Raw genomic sequence first — 19,136 nt, forward strand, 5'->3', positions numbered from 1 at the left:
TCGAATTACTTTAATCTATTGTCAAAATATATTGAAATATTTGTGCAATTCCCAGTTTTTTTTTAGTTTTTTCTTTTTTTAGTTTTTAGCTTTTTTAGTTTTTTTTTAGTTTTTTATCTTTTTTATTTTTTTACGTTTTTTCTTTTTAGGTTTTTTCTTTTTTTAATTTTTTTAATTTTTAATTTTTTTTTTTAGTTTTTTCTCTTAGTTTTTTTTTTAGTTTTTTACCATTTTTCTTTTTCGAATTACTTTTATCTATTGTTAAAATATTTCGAAATATTTATGCAATTTCCAGTTTTTACATTCTAGTTTGTTTTCTTTTATATATATAGAAGATATAATCTAGCGTAACGGACAGACAACTTATTTTTATATATATAGATTAGAATATTCGGAAATACTTTTTCAATCAATTCATTTTTGGACGTCACTAAATTACAGAAATCAGCAGGTAGTTGTATACGTCCTGAAATTGAGTCTACTGGGAGCTTTCCGTTTCCCATTGCCAGCAATTGATCTGAAAATGTTTGACCAGAGTCATCGTTTTGCAATCGGACACGCATATTTGTAGTTAATTTTAATGTTTTTACGTGTGCCCATAAATTAGAATTTTTCAGGCAAGCATTCATTTCGTCTGCAGGAGTTGATCTAGGTATTATAGGTAATGTTTGCCTGAAATCTCCCGCAAGCAATATTAAGGTGCTGCCAAAGGGTTTCGACTTCCCTCGCAAATCTTTCAAGCATTGATCCAGAGCCTCGAGCGATTTTTTGTGTGCCATTGTGCACTCATCCCAAATAATAAGTTTGCATTGCTGCAATACTTTACCCATCCCAGATGATTTGGAAATATTGCACGTGGGAGTTTCTGTAGAATGCAAGTTCAGAGGCAATTTCAAAGCGGAATGAGCAGTTCTTCCACCAGGCAGCAATGTTGCGGCTATTCCGGACGACGCAATTGCCAACGCTATATCATTTTTAGATCGAATTGATGCCAGAATCAGTTTTATCACAAACGTTTTACCAGTACCTCCTGGCGCATCCAAAAAGAAAATTTCTCCAACGTTGTTATCGACACAATGCATTATCGTATCATAAATGTCTTTTTGTTCCGACGTTAACTTGGAAATGTTATTTTGTACATACGACAATAGATCACTCGTACTGTAACTTTGTTCACGATCCAATTCTACACATCTCGAAACAGCAGCGATACGGTTAGGTGAAGGCATTCCCAAACCCTGAAGAGGTTTGTTTGCCATACTTATGCACAAATCTTCTATAACAACTAAAGTGTAGTTATAAATTTCTGATGTAAAATCAAAAGTCATGTCTGACGTCTCTAACTGTTTTCGATGAAGTATATCTTCGGACATTTTTGACTTATATTTTTCCCATAAATCTGTAGGAGCTGATGGAGAGCAAGTTGTTAAAATGATGCCAAACAATGCACGAATTTGACTTGGGGTTGACGTTTCGCACGCGTCATTGATGCAGTTATCCCAGTGTTGGTCATTCTCCAATAAATTCAGAGCTTGGCATGCACTACGGTAAGTGTCATGTATAGTACCATTTACAGTCCTCAAATACTCAAAGGATGTCGGACCGGGTACATTCACCAAAAGCAGGCGTAGAAAGAAGCATTCATGTTGATTGGGGTGAACGGTGTAGAGTCTTCCTATCGTGGTATCTTTGAAGATGGTAGGTTGGCCGTCGACTGACTTACCCTGTTTTCGACGTTCAAATACTTTATTTTTAGTATTCCACGTGTAATACGAAGGCACTTCAGTATACAGCAGTTTTTTTGCAAAAGAATCATTTTTGCAAAGCGAAAAAAAAGCTGTTAATGTTATATCCGGTGGATTCAGGACTCTTTGTTGCACGTTGGTTTCCGTGAAATAAACACGTTGACCATTCTGTAAATGTACCGCTAAGTGAACAACAGCTGGACTACGTTCATGTATCGGAAATGAAAGAATTCGCCAAACAGCTTCATTACTGCTTATGTATCTTCCAGCCTGATATTCTACGATTTCATCGAAATCTTTGATTTCGGACTGCAAGCCAAAAACTGCCATATCACTGCCTTTGTTGACGTATTTACATATGTATTTGATTGCCTTTACGGAATTACAGTATTCAACGTTTATGTGTGCATTAAATGTTTTTGATAATAAAGGGGAATATGGAACAACCCACTGGTTATCTACTTCGATGGTGGTACCGTTACGCTTCTTTATTATTGCTGTTTTACCGCCATCTTCAGTAGATCTTCTTCTATATTGTGGGTAACCATCATTGCCAGTAATTGTTTTGGGTACTAAAAGTCGAGGATATTGCTTTGTGCACCTTCCTTTGGCCATGCATGGTGAATTTTCGTTCAGTGCACCGCAAGGTCCATGTATCATATTTTTTACAATAATATCATGTAACCCCTTATCGACATTTTTATCAGGTATTTCAGCGGAAATCACATCATCAATTTCGTTTGAAGTAATTTTTTTATGTAGCCAGATTAGTATATGTGCGTGTGGCAAACCTCGTTTTTGCCATTCCACTGAGTACATCCAGCATTGCACTGACCCAAACACTTCATGTTTTACAAGGTAGTTTATCAGTGATTTCAACTTTTGCCGGAAGACACGTGCCGTAATGTCATGCCTATGAACCGCCGATTGTCCTTGAAGTAAAAGCTGCAGTATCTCGTCCCAAGATTGATTACATGTAAATGTAATAAATAAATCTGGACGACCATAGAGACGAACATACGCAATAGCATCTTGAGCATATTCATGCATATGGCGGGGACTGCCAGCATATGACGAAGGTAAAATTGTTAATCTTCCAACGTTTGTGGTATTACCGTCATTTATAACTGCATCTCGCAAATGAATGTATTGTTCAGAGCGGAGCTTGGTCTGATTCAGGCGGATATATAGCAAACGTTCTGATTCAATTTTAGCATACATATCCACGACAAATTGGTGAAACAATTCACGGCATTTTAAAATCTAATTTTCTTCATCCTGCCGAATCATTAGTCTATAGGAATAATAATGCATTGCACTGCATTTCTTATTCATTTCTTTGTTAGTGGCTGGATTCATCAATTTAATATTAAAGTGATAGCCGTCGGCTCCATCCCAAAAAATGATAGGATATTGTAGGGCATCGTAGCATCGATGAGTTTCAGCAATTCTTAACAACTGAGCGTTTCGCTTATGTAGAATAATATCTCGAGGTAAAAACTGATCACCGACCATAACGATTGCCACTTCGTCGATAGTCGGAGCATTGTATCTACGCACATGTTGGCCAGGAGGCGTTTTGTCAGCGGAAATAACAATTTTATGAGTATCAGTAGGCATCAAATCGATGGCTGTTTTGGACAGACGCACTAACTTATTATTTTCGTGGAAAAGATGTTGCAATTGGGAAACGATTGTCCTTTCAACGTTGGGAGAAATTTCGCAACGTGCATTCAATTCAGAATTTCTATCACTGATGAAGTACAATTGTAAAAATTTATGATTCTCGCCTGAGAATGGTAGAAGGGACCCTGCTTTATGATAAATTTGCCCTTTTACTTTGAAAGTAGACATAAATTGATCTGGATTTTCGATTTGGGCTCCAAACGACGTCATTTGGAAACATGAGTTGTATTGTCTGATTTTTGACAAAAAACGCTTAGATTCTGACGTATTTCCAGTAAGGAAAGTCTTCAATGGCTCTGGTGGTGCAGCCAATAGAGGAAGTTTAACTTTTCCTGAGGCGCAACACATTCCCATTGTTTCACCATTGAATTTCAAGGCCTTGCAATAGGGACAAATTTTAGACATTGTCCCGATTTGAACACATCTACTCAAGCTATAATCATCGACTGGGTTGTACCTGAATGCCAGGCGATAACTTTCAGATTGCTCTGATTCCTCGGCACGCTTTCTTTTCTTACTTTCTCTATCAGCCTCAAGCCTGTTTCCCTGCTGTTCTTTTGATTCCTCGGCACGCCTTCTTTTTTTACTTTCTCTTTCAGAAGCAAGTCTGGTTTCGCGTTGCTCTGGTAGTTCCTCGACACGCCATCTATCTCTATTCACAGGTGGGACACAGGGACACAGCTACAATGGCGCGTAACTAATATGGCGCGTAACGACTTACGCGCGCGGGGGGGCTTGGGGGGCGCGAAGCGCCCCACCAACTAGGTGTTGGGGTGGCGCGAAGCGCCACCCCAACAGCTAGTATCTATATAAAAATGAAGTGTCTGTCTGTCTAGTCCGTCTGTTTATAGTCTTCTATAAAAAAGGGAAAAAACTGAAAAAACGAAGAAACTAAAAAAAGATAAGCACAATTTTTGTTTATCCGCCGTTTCTTTTTCTGGTTTTGTAAATATTTTCTTGGAATTCCGCTATGGTTCAAAAATAGTTATATTATACGAAAATTCGGAATAGTTGATATTACTGCTACAATGGATCAACAATACGACCGATTTCTTAGAAGGTCTAGAGAAAATAGAATAAATTCTCCCCTTAATTATCTCATTTAATGGAAAAGCAGTTTTGTCGTTATTTTTGTAATAAAATTGATTTTTATGCGCTAAGTTTATGGGTGCTATTTTATGAGTTATGTTATTATTTATAGGTTCTGTTTTGTGAGTGGTTTTTTGAGTTATGTGCAAAAAAAAAAAAAAAACAGCTATGATTTACAGATTTTCATTACAAGTGGTATTTTTATATTTTTCAGTTTTCTTTCCATACCTCTGTGTACATCTTTCGTATGTAAAGAGGGCATAAATAATTTATTATTATTATTATTATTAAAACTAGAAAAAACAAAAGAAAACTAAAAAAGGAAAAACTATCTTCTATAAAAAAGGAAAAATACTGAGAAAAAGGAAAAACTAAAAGAAAACTAAAAAAAGGAAAAAACTAAAAACTAAAATAAAAAAAACTTAAAAAAACTAAAAAGAAAAAAAAAAAATAAAAAAAACTGATAAAGAAAAAGGTTAAAAAAAGAAGAAACTAAAAAAGAAAAATCTAGAAATAAAAAAAAACAAAAAAGAAAGAAACAAAAAAAGGGAAAACTACAAAAAATAAAATAAAATAAAAAACTGAAAAACTTAAAAAAAGTAAAACAGGAAAAAAGAAAAAAAATAAAGTAAAAGAGAAATATAAAAAGAAAAAAAGATAAAACTAAAAGAAAGCTAAAAGTTAAAAAAGAAAAAGAAAAAGAAAAAAACTAAAAAAGAAAAAAGCTAAAAAAAACTAAAAAAGAACAACTGAAAAAAATAGAAAAAAAGGAAAAAAAGAAAAAAACTGTGTCCATCGGTTAAACTATCCTCAATAAAAAAAGAAAAAAGAACTTAAAAAAAATTAAAAAAACTAAAAAGAAAACCAAAAAAGGAAAAAAACTAAAACTCTCCTATAAGAAAATATGTAAAAAACTGAAAAAAATAAAAAACTAAAAAAAAATAAAAATAAAATACTAAAAAAAATAAAAATAAAATACTAAAAAAAAGAAAAAAAGCTAAAAAAGAAAAAAAATTGAAAAAAAAGAAAAAACTGACAAAAAAGGAAAAAAATAAAAAATGAAAAAAAGAAAAACTAAGCTCAATGGCAAACATTTAAACTAAAATTTTCCATTTTCTCTACCACTATATTAATCAAGTATTCAATAATATAACCTGTATTAACAGTTACCGCAGTACATTGGCTGTAATGTTCTTTCGAATTCGAAGGATGTGAGTCCAAGTCACTTTGCTGTAATCTATATGTGTAGATATAAAAATATACTGTTTGTTTGTCTGTTACACTATTTACAATCTATTATAAAAAACAAACAAAAAAAATATATAAAAAAAGAAAAACTAAGAAAACTAAAAAAAAGAGAAAAAATAAAAAAAGGAAAAAAAAATCTAAAAAAAATATAAAAAATAAAAAAATGAATAGAAAAAAACAAAAAAATAAATAAAAAAAAGTATATACGACGTCATATTCAAAATGACGTCATTGCTTTTTTTTTAAGTAAAAAGTATTCAAAAAAACTTGAGGCTCTTTAAATTTTATTAAATTACTTATTTCCCCGTAGTATCTGCACATTTAAAGTTTGACAAAGAGAATGTGAGACAATTAAAGGAAATTTCGTATAACAATTCTGTCATAACAAGTCGTATAACAAGAGTAAAAAACTGGTAATTGCACAAATATTCGAATGCATTTTGACAATGGATTAAAGCAATTCGAAAATCTTAAAAAAGAAAACCAGAAGTTTGAAGTTTAGTAGAAATTGCTGAAGTTTAGAATGCTTGCTGCTCAAAGAAAAAAGTGTCAATTAATGTCAAAGAGAAATTATCCTACAATGTTACCAAAAATTGAACACCAGGACGAAAGACCGGAGCCACGCAAAACCAGGCTTGCGGCTCAAAGAGAAAGGGCCGAATTAGGAATGTCCAATTTACGTCAACGAAGGCGTGTCGAGAAACCACGAGAGCAACGCGATACCAGACTTGCAGCTGACAGAGAAAGTAAAAAAGGAAGGCGTATCAAGGAACTACCAGAGCAACGCAAAACCAGGCTTGCGGCTCATAGAGATAGTAAAAAACGAAGGCGTGTCCAGGAACCGCGAGAGCAACGCGAAACCAGACTTGATTCTGAAAGAGAAAGTAATAAACAAAGGGGTGTCGCTATATTACAAAAGCAATGCGTGTATAATCGCCTTGCATTCAAGTATTGCTCTTCTGATGATTATAGCATGATTCAAGATATTCAAATCTGGACTATGTCCGAAATTTGTCCCTCCTTGAAATTTAATGGTGAAACAATGGGAATGTGTTGCGCCTCAGGAAAATTTAAGCTTCCTCTACTGGCTGCACCACCAGAGCCATTGAAAACTTTGCTTACTGGGTATACGTCTAAATCGAAGCTTTTTTTTTTTATCAAACATCAGGAAATATAACTCATGTTTCCAAATCAAGATCAAGGTCATTTTATGCCTATTTTCAAAGTAAAAAGGGAAATTTATCACATAGCAGATTCTCTTCTACCATTCTCAGGTGAGCATCACAAATTTTTGCAATTGTACTTCATCAGTGATAGCAATGCTGAATTGAATGCACGTTGTGAAATTTTTCCCGACGTTGAAAGGACTATCGAATCCTAGTTGCATTATCTTTTCCACGAAAATAATAATTTAGTGCGTCTGTTCAAAACAGCAATCGATTTGATGCCTACTGATACGCATAAAATTGTTATTTACCCTGACAAAACGCCTACTGGTGAACATGTGCGTAGAATACAATGCTCCAATTATCAACGAAGGGGCAATCGTTATATTAGGTTATATTCAAAAATCTTAAAAAAAGAAAACCCAGAGTTTGAAGCTTAGTAGAAATTATTGTTATAAATTGGATTTGCTTTAATAATCAAATATCTTTGAAAAAACTGCAATTTGATAGAATACAAGGGAAATGAGAATCCATATATAGAAGCCTGCCGCGTGCCGCTAGCTGGTGCCAGGCGGCGAAGCCACCTGGCTAGCTAGTGTTACATATAAGACGTGATAGTAAATTCGTTAATACACAAAAAAAATTATATAAGGAATTCGTCCGATTACTTATAAATGGGGATTATGTAAGTTTCATGGCTGTAGAGAAGCATTTCGGGATCTTTTAAGTTCAGATGTATTGTTTCTTCTCTTGTATTTCTTTAGCTTCGACCGTAAAACTGTCATATGCGAAAGCAGATAAAAGGGTTTGGATATTTCCCTTCTGGAACGATGGATTGGATAATGGAGAAAAGAATGTAAAACGAGAGAAGGGACAAAATGAAACGAAAAAAATCGAAGAAACAACTGCATAAATAATTCAGTTGGGTAGTGAATTAGCTGAGGAACATGGTATTCTTCAAATATTAGTTGTTCCTTTGGTGTGCATAAGAAAAACATGTTAATTTTCCTCACATATTTATTTGTTTACTGCTGGTTAACCTAAATATTTGTTGCTTCTTCATCGCCAGATTTGGTATTTTGTGTTGACTCTTCAATTTCTTGTTGTAGGCCCTCTGGCCAACTACTGTTATCCTCTATTATATCCAGAAGGGCCATTTTCTCATCTATCTTAATTTGATATTCCTCTGGTTTAAGTTCTCCAAATATTTTGCTATTAAACTTTTCTTCTATCTTTAAAGCGTCAGCAAATTCGTCAAAATCGCTGGCAAACACGTTACATGGATAATTATATCGTTCAAGTTGAGCATAAACAGCGTAGCGCTGATCTACATCTGCATTATCTCGTATCCAGGATGCAATATGGGGAGACGGCTGTGCGGTCTGACTAAAACTGTTTAAGTAAATTTCATCAATTCCCTTGCCAGGGAAAATTGGTTTCGTAAAATCGATAGTGGCAGATGGCGTGATACTTTCCATTTCGATCATTTTAGATTTAGATCCTGTGACCAATCGAATTTCTATTCTTTTATCTAAGTCAATAGTGAAGTGAAATCCCAAATATCGAGCTAATCTATGGTAGTCGTTTGAGTTTTCTTTTTTCAGTGCCTCAATATTTTTTCGAAAATCGGGTACTCTTCGAAGGAAGTAGTACGGGGGATACCCTATGTCCTGATCAGCAATTTTGTTCGGCTTTCCATTCTCAATAGTATATACGTCAACTCTGTCTCTGAAAAATACAATCTCGATTTCATGTGTCCTATCATCACAACTGAATTTAAAACTCAGGCCCTCGATTTCAGCTGATACCATTAAAGCATAATTCAGTTTTCTTTGCCCTCCATACGAAACTTCGTAAACTAAATCTTCTTCGCCTCCATCTTTTGTAACTTTAAGAGCCTTGTGTCGACAACGGCCAGGGCAGCTGAGTATAACTGGAACGGGGGCCAGTTTATCATTTTTTTTCTCACTTCCAATTTTAACCTTAAGTCTAAAAAAATTAGAGTTCATTTCTACCCCTTTAAACTCTTTTAGGTCTTTTCCTTTTTTCCATTTTATGTATCCATTTTGATCAAATATGTATGCTTTAGTTTTTTCCACAGTTGCAGAAGTGTATTTTTCATTTTTATGCAAATAAATTGATAAGAAATATGGAACCGCTAGATTATTTAAACTAGCGGTTCCATACATTTTCCCACCATCTTTACCAGATCCAATTGTGTAATCAATGCTCGCAGCAGGGTCTTTAGGGTCTTGCTGTATACTCAATTCCAGGCTAGATCCAATGTTATTGGCTATTTTCTTTAAATTAAGAAGCTGTATGTTAACTTTAGTTTTGCTCTCAGAATCGCCAAGAATAAATATTTTAAGTCTCTCTGCAGCAGAAGTCCTTGGGTCAAAAAACAAATATGTAGCATGATAGTATTCTGGATATAACTCGTTGTTAGGAACCGGTGAATGACCGACACGAAGGCAATGTTCCATGTTAATGGTCATTAGCAATTCTTTATCAGCTCTAGGATCGGTTTCATCGAAGCCATTTATAAACTCTATAAAAAGTAGTACATACGTAATACTTATATTATACTTAATATTCATCTTTTTCATATTCAATGTTCAGTTCTGCCCATAAGATAACGTATCGAGTCATTTAAATCGAACAAAAAACAAAACTAATTTAAAAAATTTTAAGATACTTTCTAGTTTGAATGAAAAAAAAAAATTAAATTATTGCTCGGACACCACAAATGTTTTTGCAGTTTATATAATAAATGCAGTTTGTCTTATTTGAGAGTTCGCTTGATAAACACCTTATTTTGGATATAACCTATTAATACAGTGAGCTCAAGCTGGTCTGATTTCCCTATAGACATTTATTGAAACATCATTCATAATCGGATTATTTTCATTTGTTGGCTAATTGATAGTTTTGTTATTTGAGTGCAAATTCCCTTGGGACTTAGTGATTTATTAAGCAAAGAGATTTTCGTACAAGGACTTAAGAACTTGGATATATTTCAATGACATATTATCTGCAATAGCCATGTCGGAGAAATTAGTTTGGAATGCGATTTTGAACTTTTTAAATCGTGCTCGAAAAGCTGGAAATAAGAGTGACGAGATAAGTCGTAAAGTAATCGAGTTTTTTTTACAAAGGACGATATAATCAAGGCTAAGGAGATACTGTGGTCTTCTGCTCACTACACCAATAGAGTGTCAATTAAAAAAAAGTGCCGAAGACGATATTAACGAAATGTTAAAGGTACTTGAACTTTGTGAGCAACGTAATGTTGAGCTGCCAGTCTTTGTGATAGTTGAACCTGACGAAGTCCCTATCTGTCCTGGTGAGATAGCTGCGGTAATCACCAGAAAAGTTACAGAAGTTTGTAATAAGCTAGACAATTTCATGAACAAGGACCCTCCCGCCCCCTCGATTGTTCCTACAGTTACTGAAACAAAGCCCTCATATGCTGTGGTACTCAAGAATTTGCCCTTTGACCTCACGAAGTCCGATCTGAGGAAAGACTTTTTGCAAAAAATGTGTGGCAGAGAGTGCTCTAAAATTGTCGAAGTTCAGCCCAGAAAAGATAATTGGCAAGTTGTTACAGCTAGCAAGGCTGATGCAGAAACTCTTGTCGGGGTCTTTCAGAACGGTGATAAATCTCTTTCTGCAACAATCAGGAGCCCCTCCCACCTCGGTATTGCTCGATTTGTTCCCAGCAATATAAATGACGATGAACTTTGCGCACTGATTCCTAAATGTGTCAGTTCAAGACAGATTGGCAACACCCGCTCGTCTCGATTGAAATTTGAAACCAAAGTTGATCTTATGAATGCCATAAAAAATCCCCCAGTCATAGATTATGAGAGGATCAAAGTGGCTGAGTATCTCTCCCTCCCGGTAAGATGTTTCAAGTGTCAAGCTTACGGACATATATCCAGTAGCTGCAAAAATGAAGCTATTTGCGCAGTCTGCGGTGACCATGGTCATTCAAGCTCCAAAACATCTCCTTGTCAAAGGCCCAAGAAGTGTGCATTGTGCAAATCACAGGATCATCCCTGTTACAGCTTCAAATGTCCAGTCGCCCAAGGACTTTTAAGTAAAATTAAGTCAGCATAATGGCTCGAGGCTTAAGTCTCTTATCATGGAATATCAATGGCAAAGCGGTTGACAAAGGCCTAGTCCTCTCTGAACTTTTAAGTACAAATGAAATAATTTTTCTGCAAGAATATTTTTTGTCTCATGAAAGGAAAAATTTACTCAGCATTTCACAGAATTCTTATCTCTTATTTCACCCAGCGAAAATGAATAAGAGCCGTGGCCGACCTTCAGGCGGATTAGCTATTATTTCACAATTTCCCGTCAATCTCCTTGAGTCGAATGACCATTTCATTGCTGCCGAATTTTCGGACCTAATCTGTATAAACGTTTACCTGCCAACTAATTATTGTTCTTCGCAATCAGAGAATAAATTCATAAATGCTTGCAAAAAGCTAGCGAGTTTTGTGAAGGGAGTTTCAAAGCGTCCAAATGCTCGAGTTTTGATTGCAGGAGACTTTAATTGTGACTTAACAGACAGTTCATCGCCAAGAACCCAACTCCTTCTGAATTCCCTCCCCCCTTCCTACTCAGTTGCTGACAAAACAGAAACTTTCACGTTTATTGGTGTCCTGTCAGCGACTTCTAACCTTGATCATTTTATTGCATCTTTCCCCTGTGAAACTGTCGAGGTAATTTGTGATGGCTTTTATTCGGATCACCTTCCAATAAAGTTGAAAATAAATGCTTCATTTCATGCCCCTAAACAGCCGAATAAAAAGTGGTTTTATATAAAAGACTGGAAAGAAGTTACCCGCGAGATGTTTCGTTTTGAATGTGACAGAATATTAAATAAAATAAAGGTGCCCTTTCATTTGTTGTGCACGCGCTCTGGCCTTAGTGAAAAAGAAATAGCCATCGGACTTACCACCTATCTAGCTGAAATTAACCATGCATTAAAGTGTGCTGAAGCTTCAGCTGTCCCGTGCAAGCGTATTATGAAAGGCTCTCAAGTTCAGGGTTGGTCAAAAAACCCTTCCCTTATTTCTGCGTGCGAGTCTTCTAAAATTTGGCTGAATATTTGGAGGGATTGCGGCAGGCCTTAGTCTGGGACTATAAATGGTCTGCGGCTACGTTCTAAACGTTTTTTCGCTAAAGTGTTAAGAAAACATAAGGTTGATCTTATTGAGAAAAACGCTCATAAAATTGCAGAGAACCCTTCGAAGCTCTGGAAAAAATTTGAACGCCCTTGTGAACACATTAGTGCAAATAATATTCCTGAGCCTGAGTGGATAAATTATTATAAGCATGAGTTTTCTTCTCCCGATCCTGCTCTTGAATCAAAATTTGAAAAAGAATGAAGTGCTTGTCTGAAGAAACGCGAACCTTCGACATTTATAATTAAGCCAAGTGATGTATCGTTTTATTGTCAAAAACTAAAGAAAAGAAATTCCGCGGGAGTTGATGGAATTACTGCCAGACATTTTGATTATGCAAGTGCTCTTCTTTTTAATCATTTATCTCTACTTTTTCAAATGTCTATTGAAAACGGAGTTGTTCCTTATCAATTTACAGTTGGTCAAATAACCCCTATCCCGAAAAAAGGCAAAAAGGATTTTACTTCGTGTGATTCGTTCCGACCTATAACAGTTTCTTGTACTATTTTTAAATTGTTTGAGTCAGTTATTTTGGATGAAATTGTTTTTAAATGTTATGTCCCACCCCACCAGTTTGGTTACCAAAAAGGTATTAGCCGGGAGCATGCCCTTTTTGCTTTAATGAATGTTCTTGCTGATGCAGAAAGAAGTAGATCCCATATTATCCTTTGTGCTTTAGATGTTGCTCGTGCTTTCGACTCTTGAATTTTTTCCCAAGTTTTATTTGAAGCGTATAAAAGAGGGGTAAATTTTTGTATAGTGAAGTGCCTTCTGTATGTGTACCATCACCTTAAGGCGAAGTTAAAGGGGGAATCTTTCCTTTTTGATGTTTTGAAAGGAGTCCGTCAAGGTAGCCTTACCTCACCTTCTTTATTTAATAACTCTGTTTTAAATGCCCAAAATTCTGTTAATTTTAGTTGTATTCACCGTGGATTTAACTTGTCTTTAATAACTTTTGCAGAAGACGTTTTGAATCTAAGCCGTACTTTTAGTGGATGTGAAAACGCGTTTAATCAGCTTTATAGTGAATATAAAATTATTGGGCTTTCTTTCAATGTTGATAAAACTGCTGTTGTAGCTTTCAATTATAAAGAGACAAATGGCCCTATTTTTTTATCTTTAGCTAATGTTCATGTCCCCCTTTCTCAAAAATTAGTTTACCTTGGAATGCCTATTGGAAAAAATATGAAAGAAACTGTGAATTTATCCCTTGAACTTCTGAAGAAAAAACTGAGAATTGCTTATGCTTCAATTGCATCTAATATTAAACATATTGATAAATCAAATCTTGCGAAAATTTATAATAGCCTAGTTGTACCTCATCTCCTTTCTCTTTGTCCGGTTTGGCAGTTTTTTAGTGAACCTCAGAAACTATCTGTTCGTAGGGTATATTTTCGTTATGCTAAATTCCTTCTCAGTTACCCTCCTTGGACTAGAAATAGTTACTTAATGAACAAATTCCGCCTAGTTTCTCCTACATCTATTATTGATAAAAGGCTTCATGATTTTCGTTCTTCTATGTCGATAGTGTCTCACGCATGGTCAGCATTACTTATTTAATTGTTTGATTGTGTTGATTTGTATTTATTTGTACCTTTTTTTCTCTTATTACTCCATCTTAAGGGCGTTCCGCCCTCTTTTTGTAGATGGGTTATAAATAAATTGATTGATTGATTGATAATAACTTTAACGAACCTGAACTGAGAATTAAAATAAAATTTATTGTGAAATTCTCTTTTTTCTATGACATTATTCCTATGGCTTCTTGGATTAAGCACTATTCTAGTATTTTCACTGTCATTAACTATGCTCTGCGCTCTCGTTTCTTGTATCTCCTTAGTGGTTAAGTTCCCTTGAAGCTGAAGTTCCCTGAAAACATATAATCCCAGTCTCCTGAGTACTAAAATAAAATTTATTGTGAAATCTTCTTTTTTCCTATGAAAATATTTTTTCCTATGACGTTATTCCAGTGGCTTCTTGGGTTAAATACTATTCTAGTATTTTCACTCTCATTAACTATGCTGTGTACTCTCGTTTTTTGTATCTCCGGTTGTGGTTTATTTCCCTTGAAGCTGAAGCAGAAGCATATAATCCCAGTCTCATGAGAAATAAAATAAAATATAATTTATTGTGAAATTTTCTTTTTTCCTATGACGTTATTCCAGGGGCTTCCTTAATTAAGCATTTTTCTAGCATTTTTCACTGTCATTAACTATGCACCGCACTCTTGTTTCCCGTATCTCCTTAGTGGTTTAGTTCCCTTGAAGCTGAAGGAGAAACATATAATCCCCCTCTCCTGAGAACTAAAATAAAATAGAATTTATTGTGAGATTTTCTTTTTTCCTATGACGTTATTCTAGGGGCTTCCTTGATTAAGCATTTTTCACTGTCATTAACTATGCTCCGCACTCTTGTTTTTCGTATCTCCTTAGTGGTTTAGTTCCCTTGAAGCTGAAGGAGAAACATATAATCCCCCCCTCCTGAGAACTAAAATAAAATAAAATTTATTGTGAAATTTTCTTTTTTCCTATGATGTTATTCCAGAGGCTTTTTGGATTAAGCACAATTCTTGCATTTTCACTGTCATTAACTATGCTCTGCGCTCTCGTTTTTCGTATCTCTTTAGTGGTTTAGTTCCCTTGAAGTTGAAGCAAAAGTGTATAATCCCAGTCTCCTGAAAAGTAAAATAGAATTTATTGTAAAATTTTCTTTTTTCCTTTGAAAATATTTTTCTACGATGTTATTCCTATGACTTCTTTGACTAAGCACTATTCTAGTATTTTCACTGCCATAAACTATGCTCTGCGCTCTCGTTTCTCCTATCTTCTTAGTGGTTTAGTTCCCTTGAAACTGAAGCAGAAGCATATAATCCCAGTCTCCTGAGAACTAAAAAAAAAGCTATTGTGAAATTTCTTTTTTTCTATAAATTATTTTTTCCTTTGGCGTTATTCCAGCGGCTTCTTGGATTAAGCACTATTCTAGTATTTTCACTGTCATTAACTATGCTGATCACTCTCGTTTTTCGTATCTTCTTAGTGATTTAGTTCCCTTGAAGCTGAAGCAGAAGCATCTAATCTTAATCTCATGTGAAAAAGTGCTTAAAAGCATTGAACAACTTAAATCGAGATCTGTTGATCATGATGGTATTGCTGTCTCACGCCTTCGAACGGAGTCGCAAGATTTAGTTTTCCACCTGTAGCTGGTTTTCCAAATAAGCTTGGCATCCTCTCTGATGCCTGACTCCTTTCTAAGCGGCGCAGTAACCTCTATGTTAAAGCGTGGAGAGGATCCTTTAAGTTGTGATTCCTTTCGACCCGTAACTGTGGACTGTAATGTTAACAAAATTTTTGACTGCGTTTTGTTACTTTTTGTAATAGAAATTATGGATAACAGTCAAAATCAGTTTTGATACAGGCTGTGTATTGGTTGTCAGCATGCCCACCGTGTTTTAACTTATGTCCTTCTACAGGCTGAAGCCAGTGGCTCTGAGGTGCATTTTTGTGCTTTGGACCAGTCGAAAGCTTTTGACAATGTTTCACATGCTCAAATTATGTTTTCCCTTGTCTGTTCTGGAGCTTCAGTTTTGGTATAGTAAATCCCATGTTCGGCTAAAGTTTAATTCTAATTTTTTATGGGAACATTTCAATCCGTTCGGGAGTGCGTCAAGGTTGTGTTCTTTCACCGTATCTTTTCAGTATTTGTATCTACAGTGTGCTATCCAAAATTATGCCCCCCCTTTTTTGTGATTTGGTAAATGTCTCTTACGGTATTGGTTGTTATACCTACAAAATTGCAAAAGACTTTAGCCATTATTTTTTTCTTTTCCTACACCAAATTTGCCTCAGCTAGGATACCATCTATCCCTATTTTTACCAACCTGGGCGTTAAAATCTTGTAAAAACAACATATATCTAGCTGGTACCCTGTCTATTTGCTCCTGTAGCTGTAAGCAGAATTCATCTGAGTCACTAGTGTCTGCGTCAGTCGGTTCAACAGGGACATATACTACTATAACTGGTACCCTGAACTTCTTAGTCATATAGAGTAATTAGTATTCTATTATTAATACCTTCCCAGTCTAAACAAGACGTAGCAGCTTCCTTATTCAACATGAGCCCTACTCCCTGTCTATGCACCCCATCCTTCCTATCTGACTAAACGAATTCTATAACGAAAGTGGTACCAAATATCAGATCTAATTTTCAGTATAAAACCTGGATAAAACAAAGATATAGAGTTAGATTAAGTTAATGGTTTTCTTATGGATAAGGCACCGGTGTTGCCAAAGCATGGTTGATAAAATGCTGATCAGACTAAATGCTGATCAGACTGATAAAATGCTGTTCAAAAAACAATTAAAAGACTAGGGTATATAGGAGTACTGTTATTAATGTTAAAAGAAAAGATCATCATCTGGCAGTATATGGAGTTAATCTAGAGTGCAGAAAAACTACCTTCTGGGAAGTTATAACGCTGTTAAGCCTCCATGATAAGAATCTGAAAGAAATTTTCCATGAATTTTGTCAAAAGGTAAGTGTGTTGCATGATCGCTCATATGATTACATATTATAATATCTCAGTTACTATGGTTATAGTTCGTACATTACTATAATTATCAGCTGGCAGTTTTGTTTCAAAACAGGTTGTTTAACTTTTTGTTGCTATGGGCTACACTTTGCTCTTTTAATAGGTTGCAACCGTCACTGCAGTCACGCTCTTGCATACAAAAACGCACGTTTGTTGTAAAAATTGATCTAAAATATTGTTTTTTGTTCATTACAAAAGTGACTAGCCTATATGTAGCGATTTTCTTTAAAATGAGCCATAAAACACCCCTCAATGATTTTCCAGTGCCCCGCTAGCTTCAGAGCCAAAAAAATGGCCAAAAAGGCGCTTTTGTTACGCAGTTTTGATACGCAATACCCGCTGCTGCCACTTCCCTTGTCTTTCAAGTTAATGGAATTTCCGGCGTATTTGATACGCAATTTTGATACGCAATATCCGGCTGCTGCCACTGCCCTTGTCTTTCAAGTTAATGGATTTTCCTGTCGTTCAAACCATGGGACAGTAAGTTTTCTTTATAGGGTTTTCGGACGAGGCAGTTCTAATTGGGTCATGTCTGTTTCGGTCTAACACAATTTTTAGGAGTTCTGGGCTATTGTTTTTGTTACTATGTGACTTGTTTTTCTTTTACTAGGCTACGATTTGTAAAGAATTATTATTTTTGTTAATTATAAAAGCTTGCTGATGCTGCAATTTACTTTTTACATAAGCCCTTAAGCAGCTCTCTAAGGTGATCCAGTCCCCATCTAACTGCGGAAGTAGAAAAAAAATGTTTTCTATGCAGAATGTCGTGATTTCAGCCACTTTCCTTGTTCTGCAAGCCAATAGATTTCCATTCTTGTTCAAGCCAAGGGACTGTAAATTTCCTAGATAATGATTTTTGGTCAATTGTCTACAAATTGCGGTTCCAATTGTGTATTTTGTGTTTCGATCAGACACCATTTTTAGGGGGGTTTCTGGCAATTTTTCTTCTTACTATGGGAAGTGTTCGTCTCTTACTGGATTGCAGCTACCGCAGCAACAACATTTCGACAGGCTGTCCCCCCCCCCGTCAAAAATGCTTTCCGTTTTATTATTATCCATTTTGATTTCTAGGTATAATTCTTACAAGCCCCCGAGCAGTAGAAGCTTTAAAGATAGCCATTGACGAATTTGGCATCCAAGATTATGAGACAAAGCTACTCAGCATATGGAAAACTAAACTCATATATTGTGTTGGTGAAGCAACTCAAAGAAATGCCCTTTCCACATTAGGTCTTGAGGGAGTTGGAGGAGATACAGGGAATGCTGCAACTCTTGGAAGTTTTATTTTAAGGAGTTGGTACTTTTATACTTTACTTAGGATTTTGAGTATTAAGATAAACGTAACTCACAAAGAAATTTACGTATTATGATGATTACATTTAATTTGGATATAATATTTGAACAAATAATAATTATGGCCTTATTTAAAATAATAAAGAATATTAACAAATTTGATATTGAATAATCTTTAATAATTAAATTTGAAAAAGTATATGTTGAAATGGATATTGCACGTGTTCTGATTTGTAGCTGTTTGGAGATCATTTAGGAAATATATACGGAGTGTTCGAATCAGGGTACTAGACCCGAGGTCCCATTAGTCTCCTCTTATCCAGGGAATTACCTTTGGCTATCAATCCAAGGATGTCGTGCATTGACAGAGGGTAGGGTTTATGATGAATGAGAAAGCTGTCAAGTTTTGTTTAGGCTAGGGAAGTGTCAATAATAGAATGCTACTTGCTCATTTTATGACTAAAAATTGCACCAGTCATTGTAGTGTGTGTCCCCGTAGAACCAATTGATGGATATCATAGTGACTCAGATAAATTTTGCGTTCTGCCAGGGGAATAAATAGAACGGATTCTGGTCTATTGGTAGAGTGGTCTATTGGTAGCTCCCTGTTAGAAATGTGGTATTTTTACTTGGTGATTTTAACACCCTGGTCGGTAGTAACAGAGATAGATAGTTTTCTAATCTAGGTAAAGTCTAGTTTTCAGTCATAGTAGTGTGTGTCCCTGTAGAACCGATTGATGGATATCATAGTGACCCCGATAAATTTTACGTTCTACCAGAGTAATAAATAGACAGTATTCTCTGGTAGAAATGTCGTATTGTTATTTGGTGATTTCAGCACCCAGGTCGGTAGAAACAGGTAGATTGTTTTCTAGTCTAGATAAATTTGATGTAGAAAATTGAAACAGTAGTGGTTATAGAGTGCTACATTTTTTTAGTTATAATAATTTAGATATAAACAATACAGTATTTTTATTATAAAATGGCCCACAGTATTCACATAATGGTAAGACAGATTTGTTACGTTATTGTAAATCGAACACTAGCATGATCGATACAAGATACTTGAGTATATAGGAGTGCCGTTACTGACGTTAAAAGAAAAGATCACCGTCTAGTAGTATCTA

This window comes from Artemia franciscana, chromosome 20, assembly GCF_032884065.1.
Source record: "Artemia franciscana chromosome 20, ASM3288406v1, whole genome shotgun sequence".
Lineage (NCBI taxonomy): Eukaryota > Metazoa > Arthropoda > Branchiopoda > Anostraca > Artemiidae > Artemia > Artemia franciscana.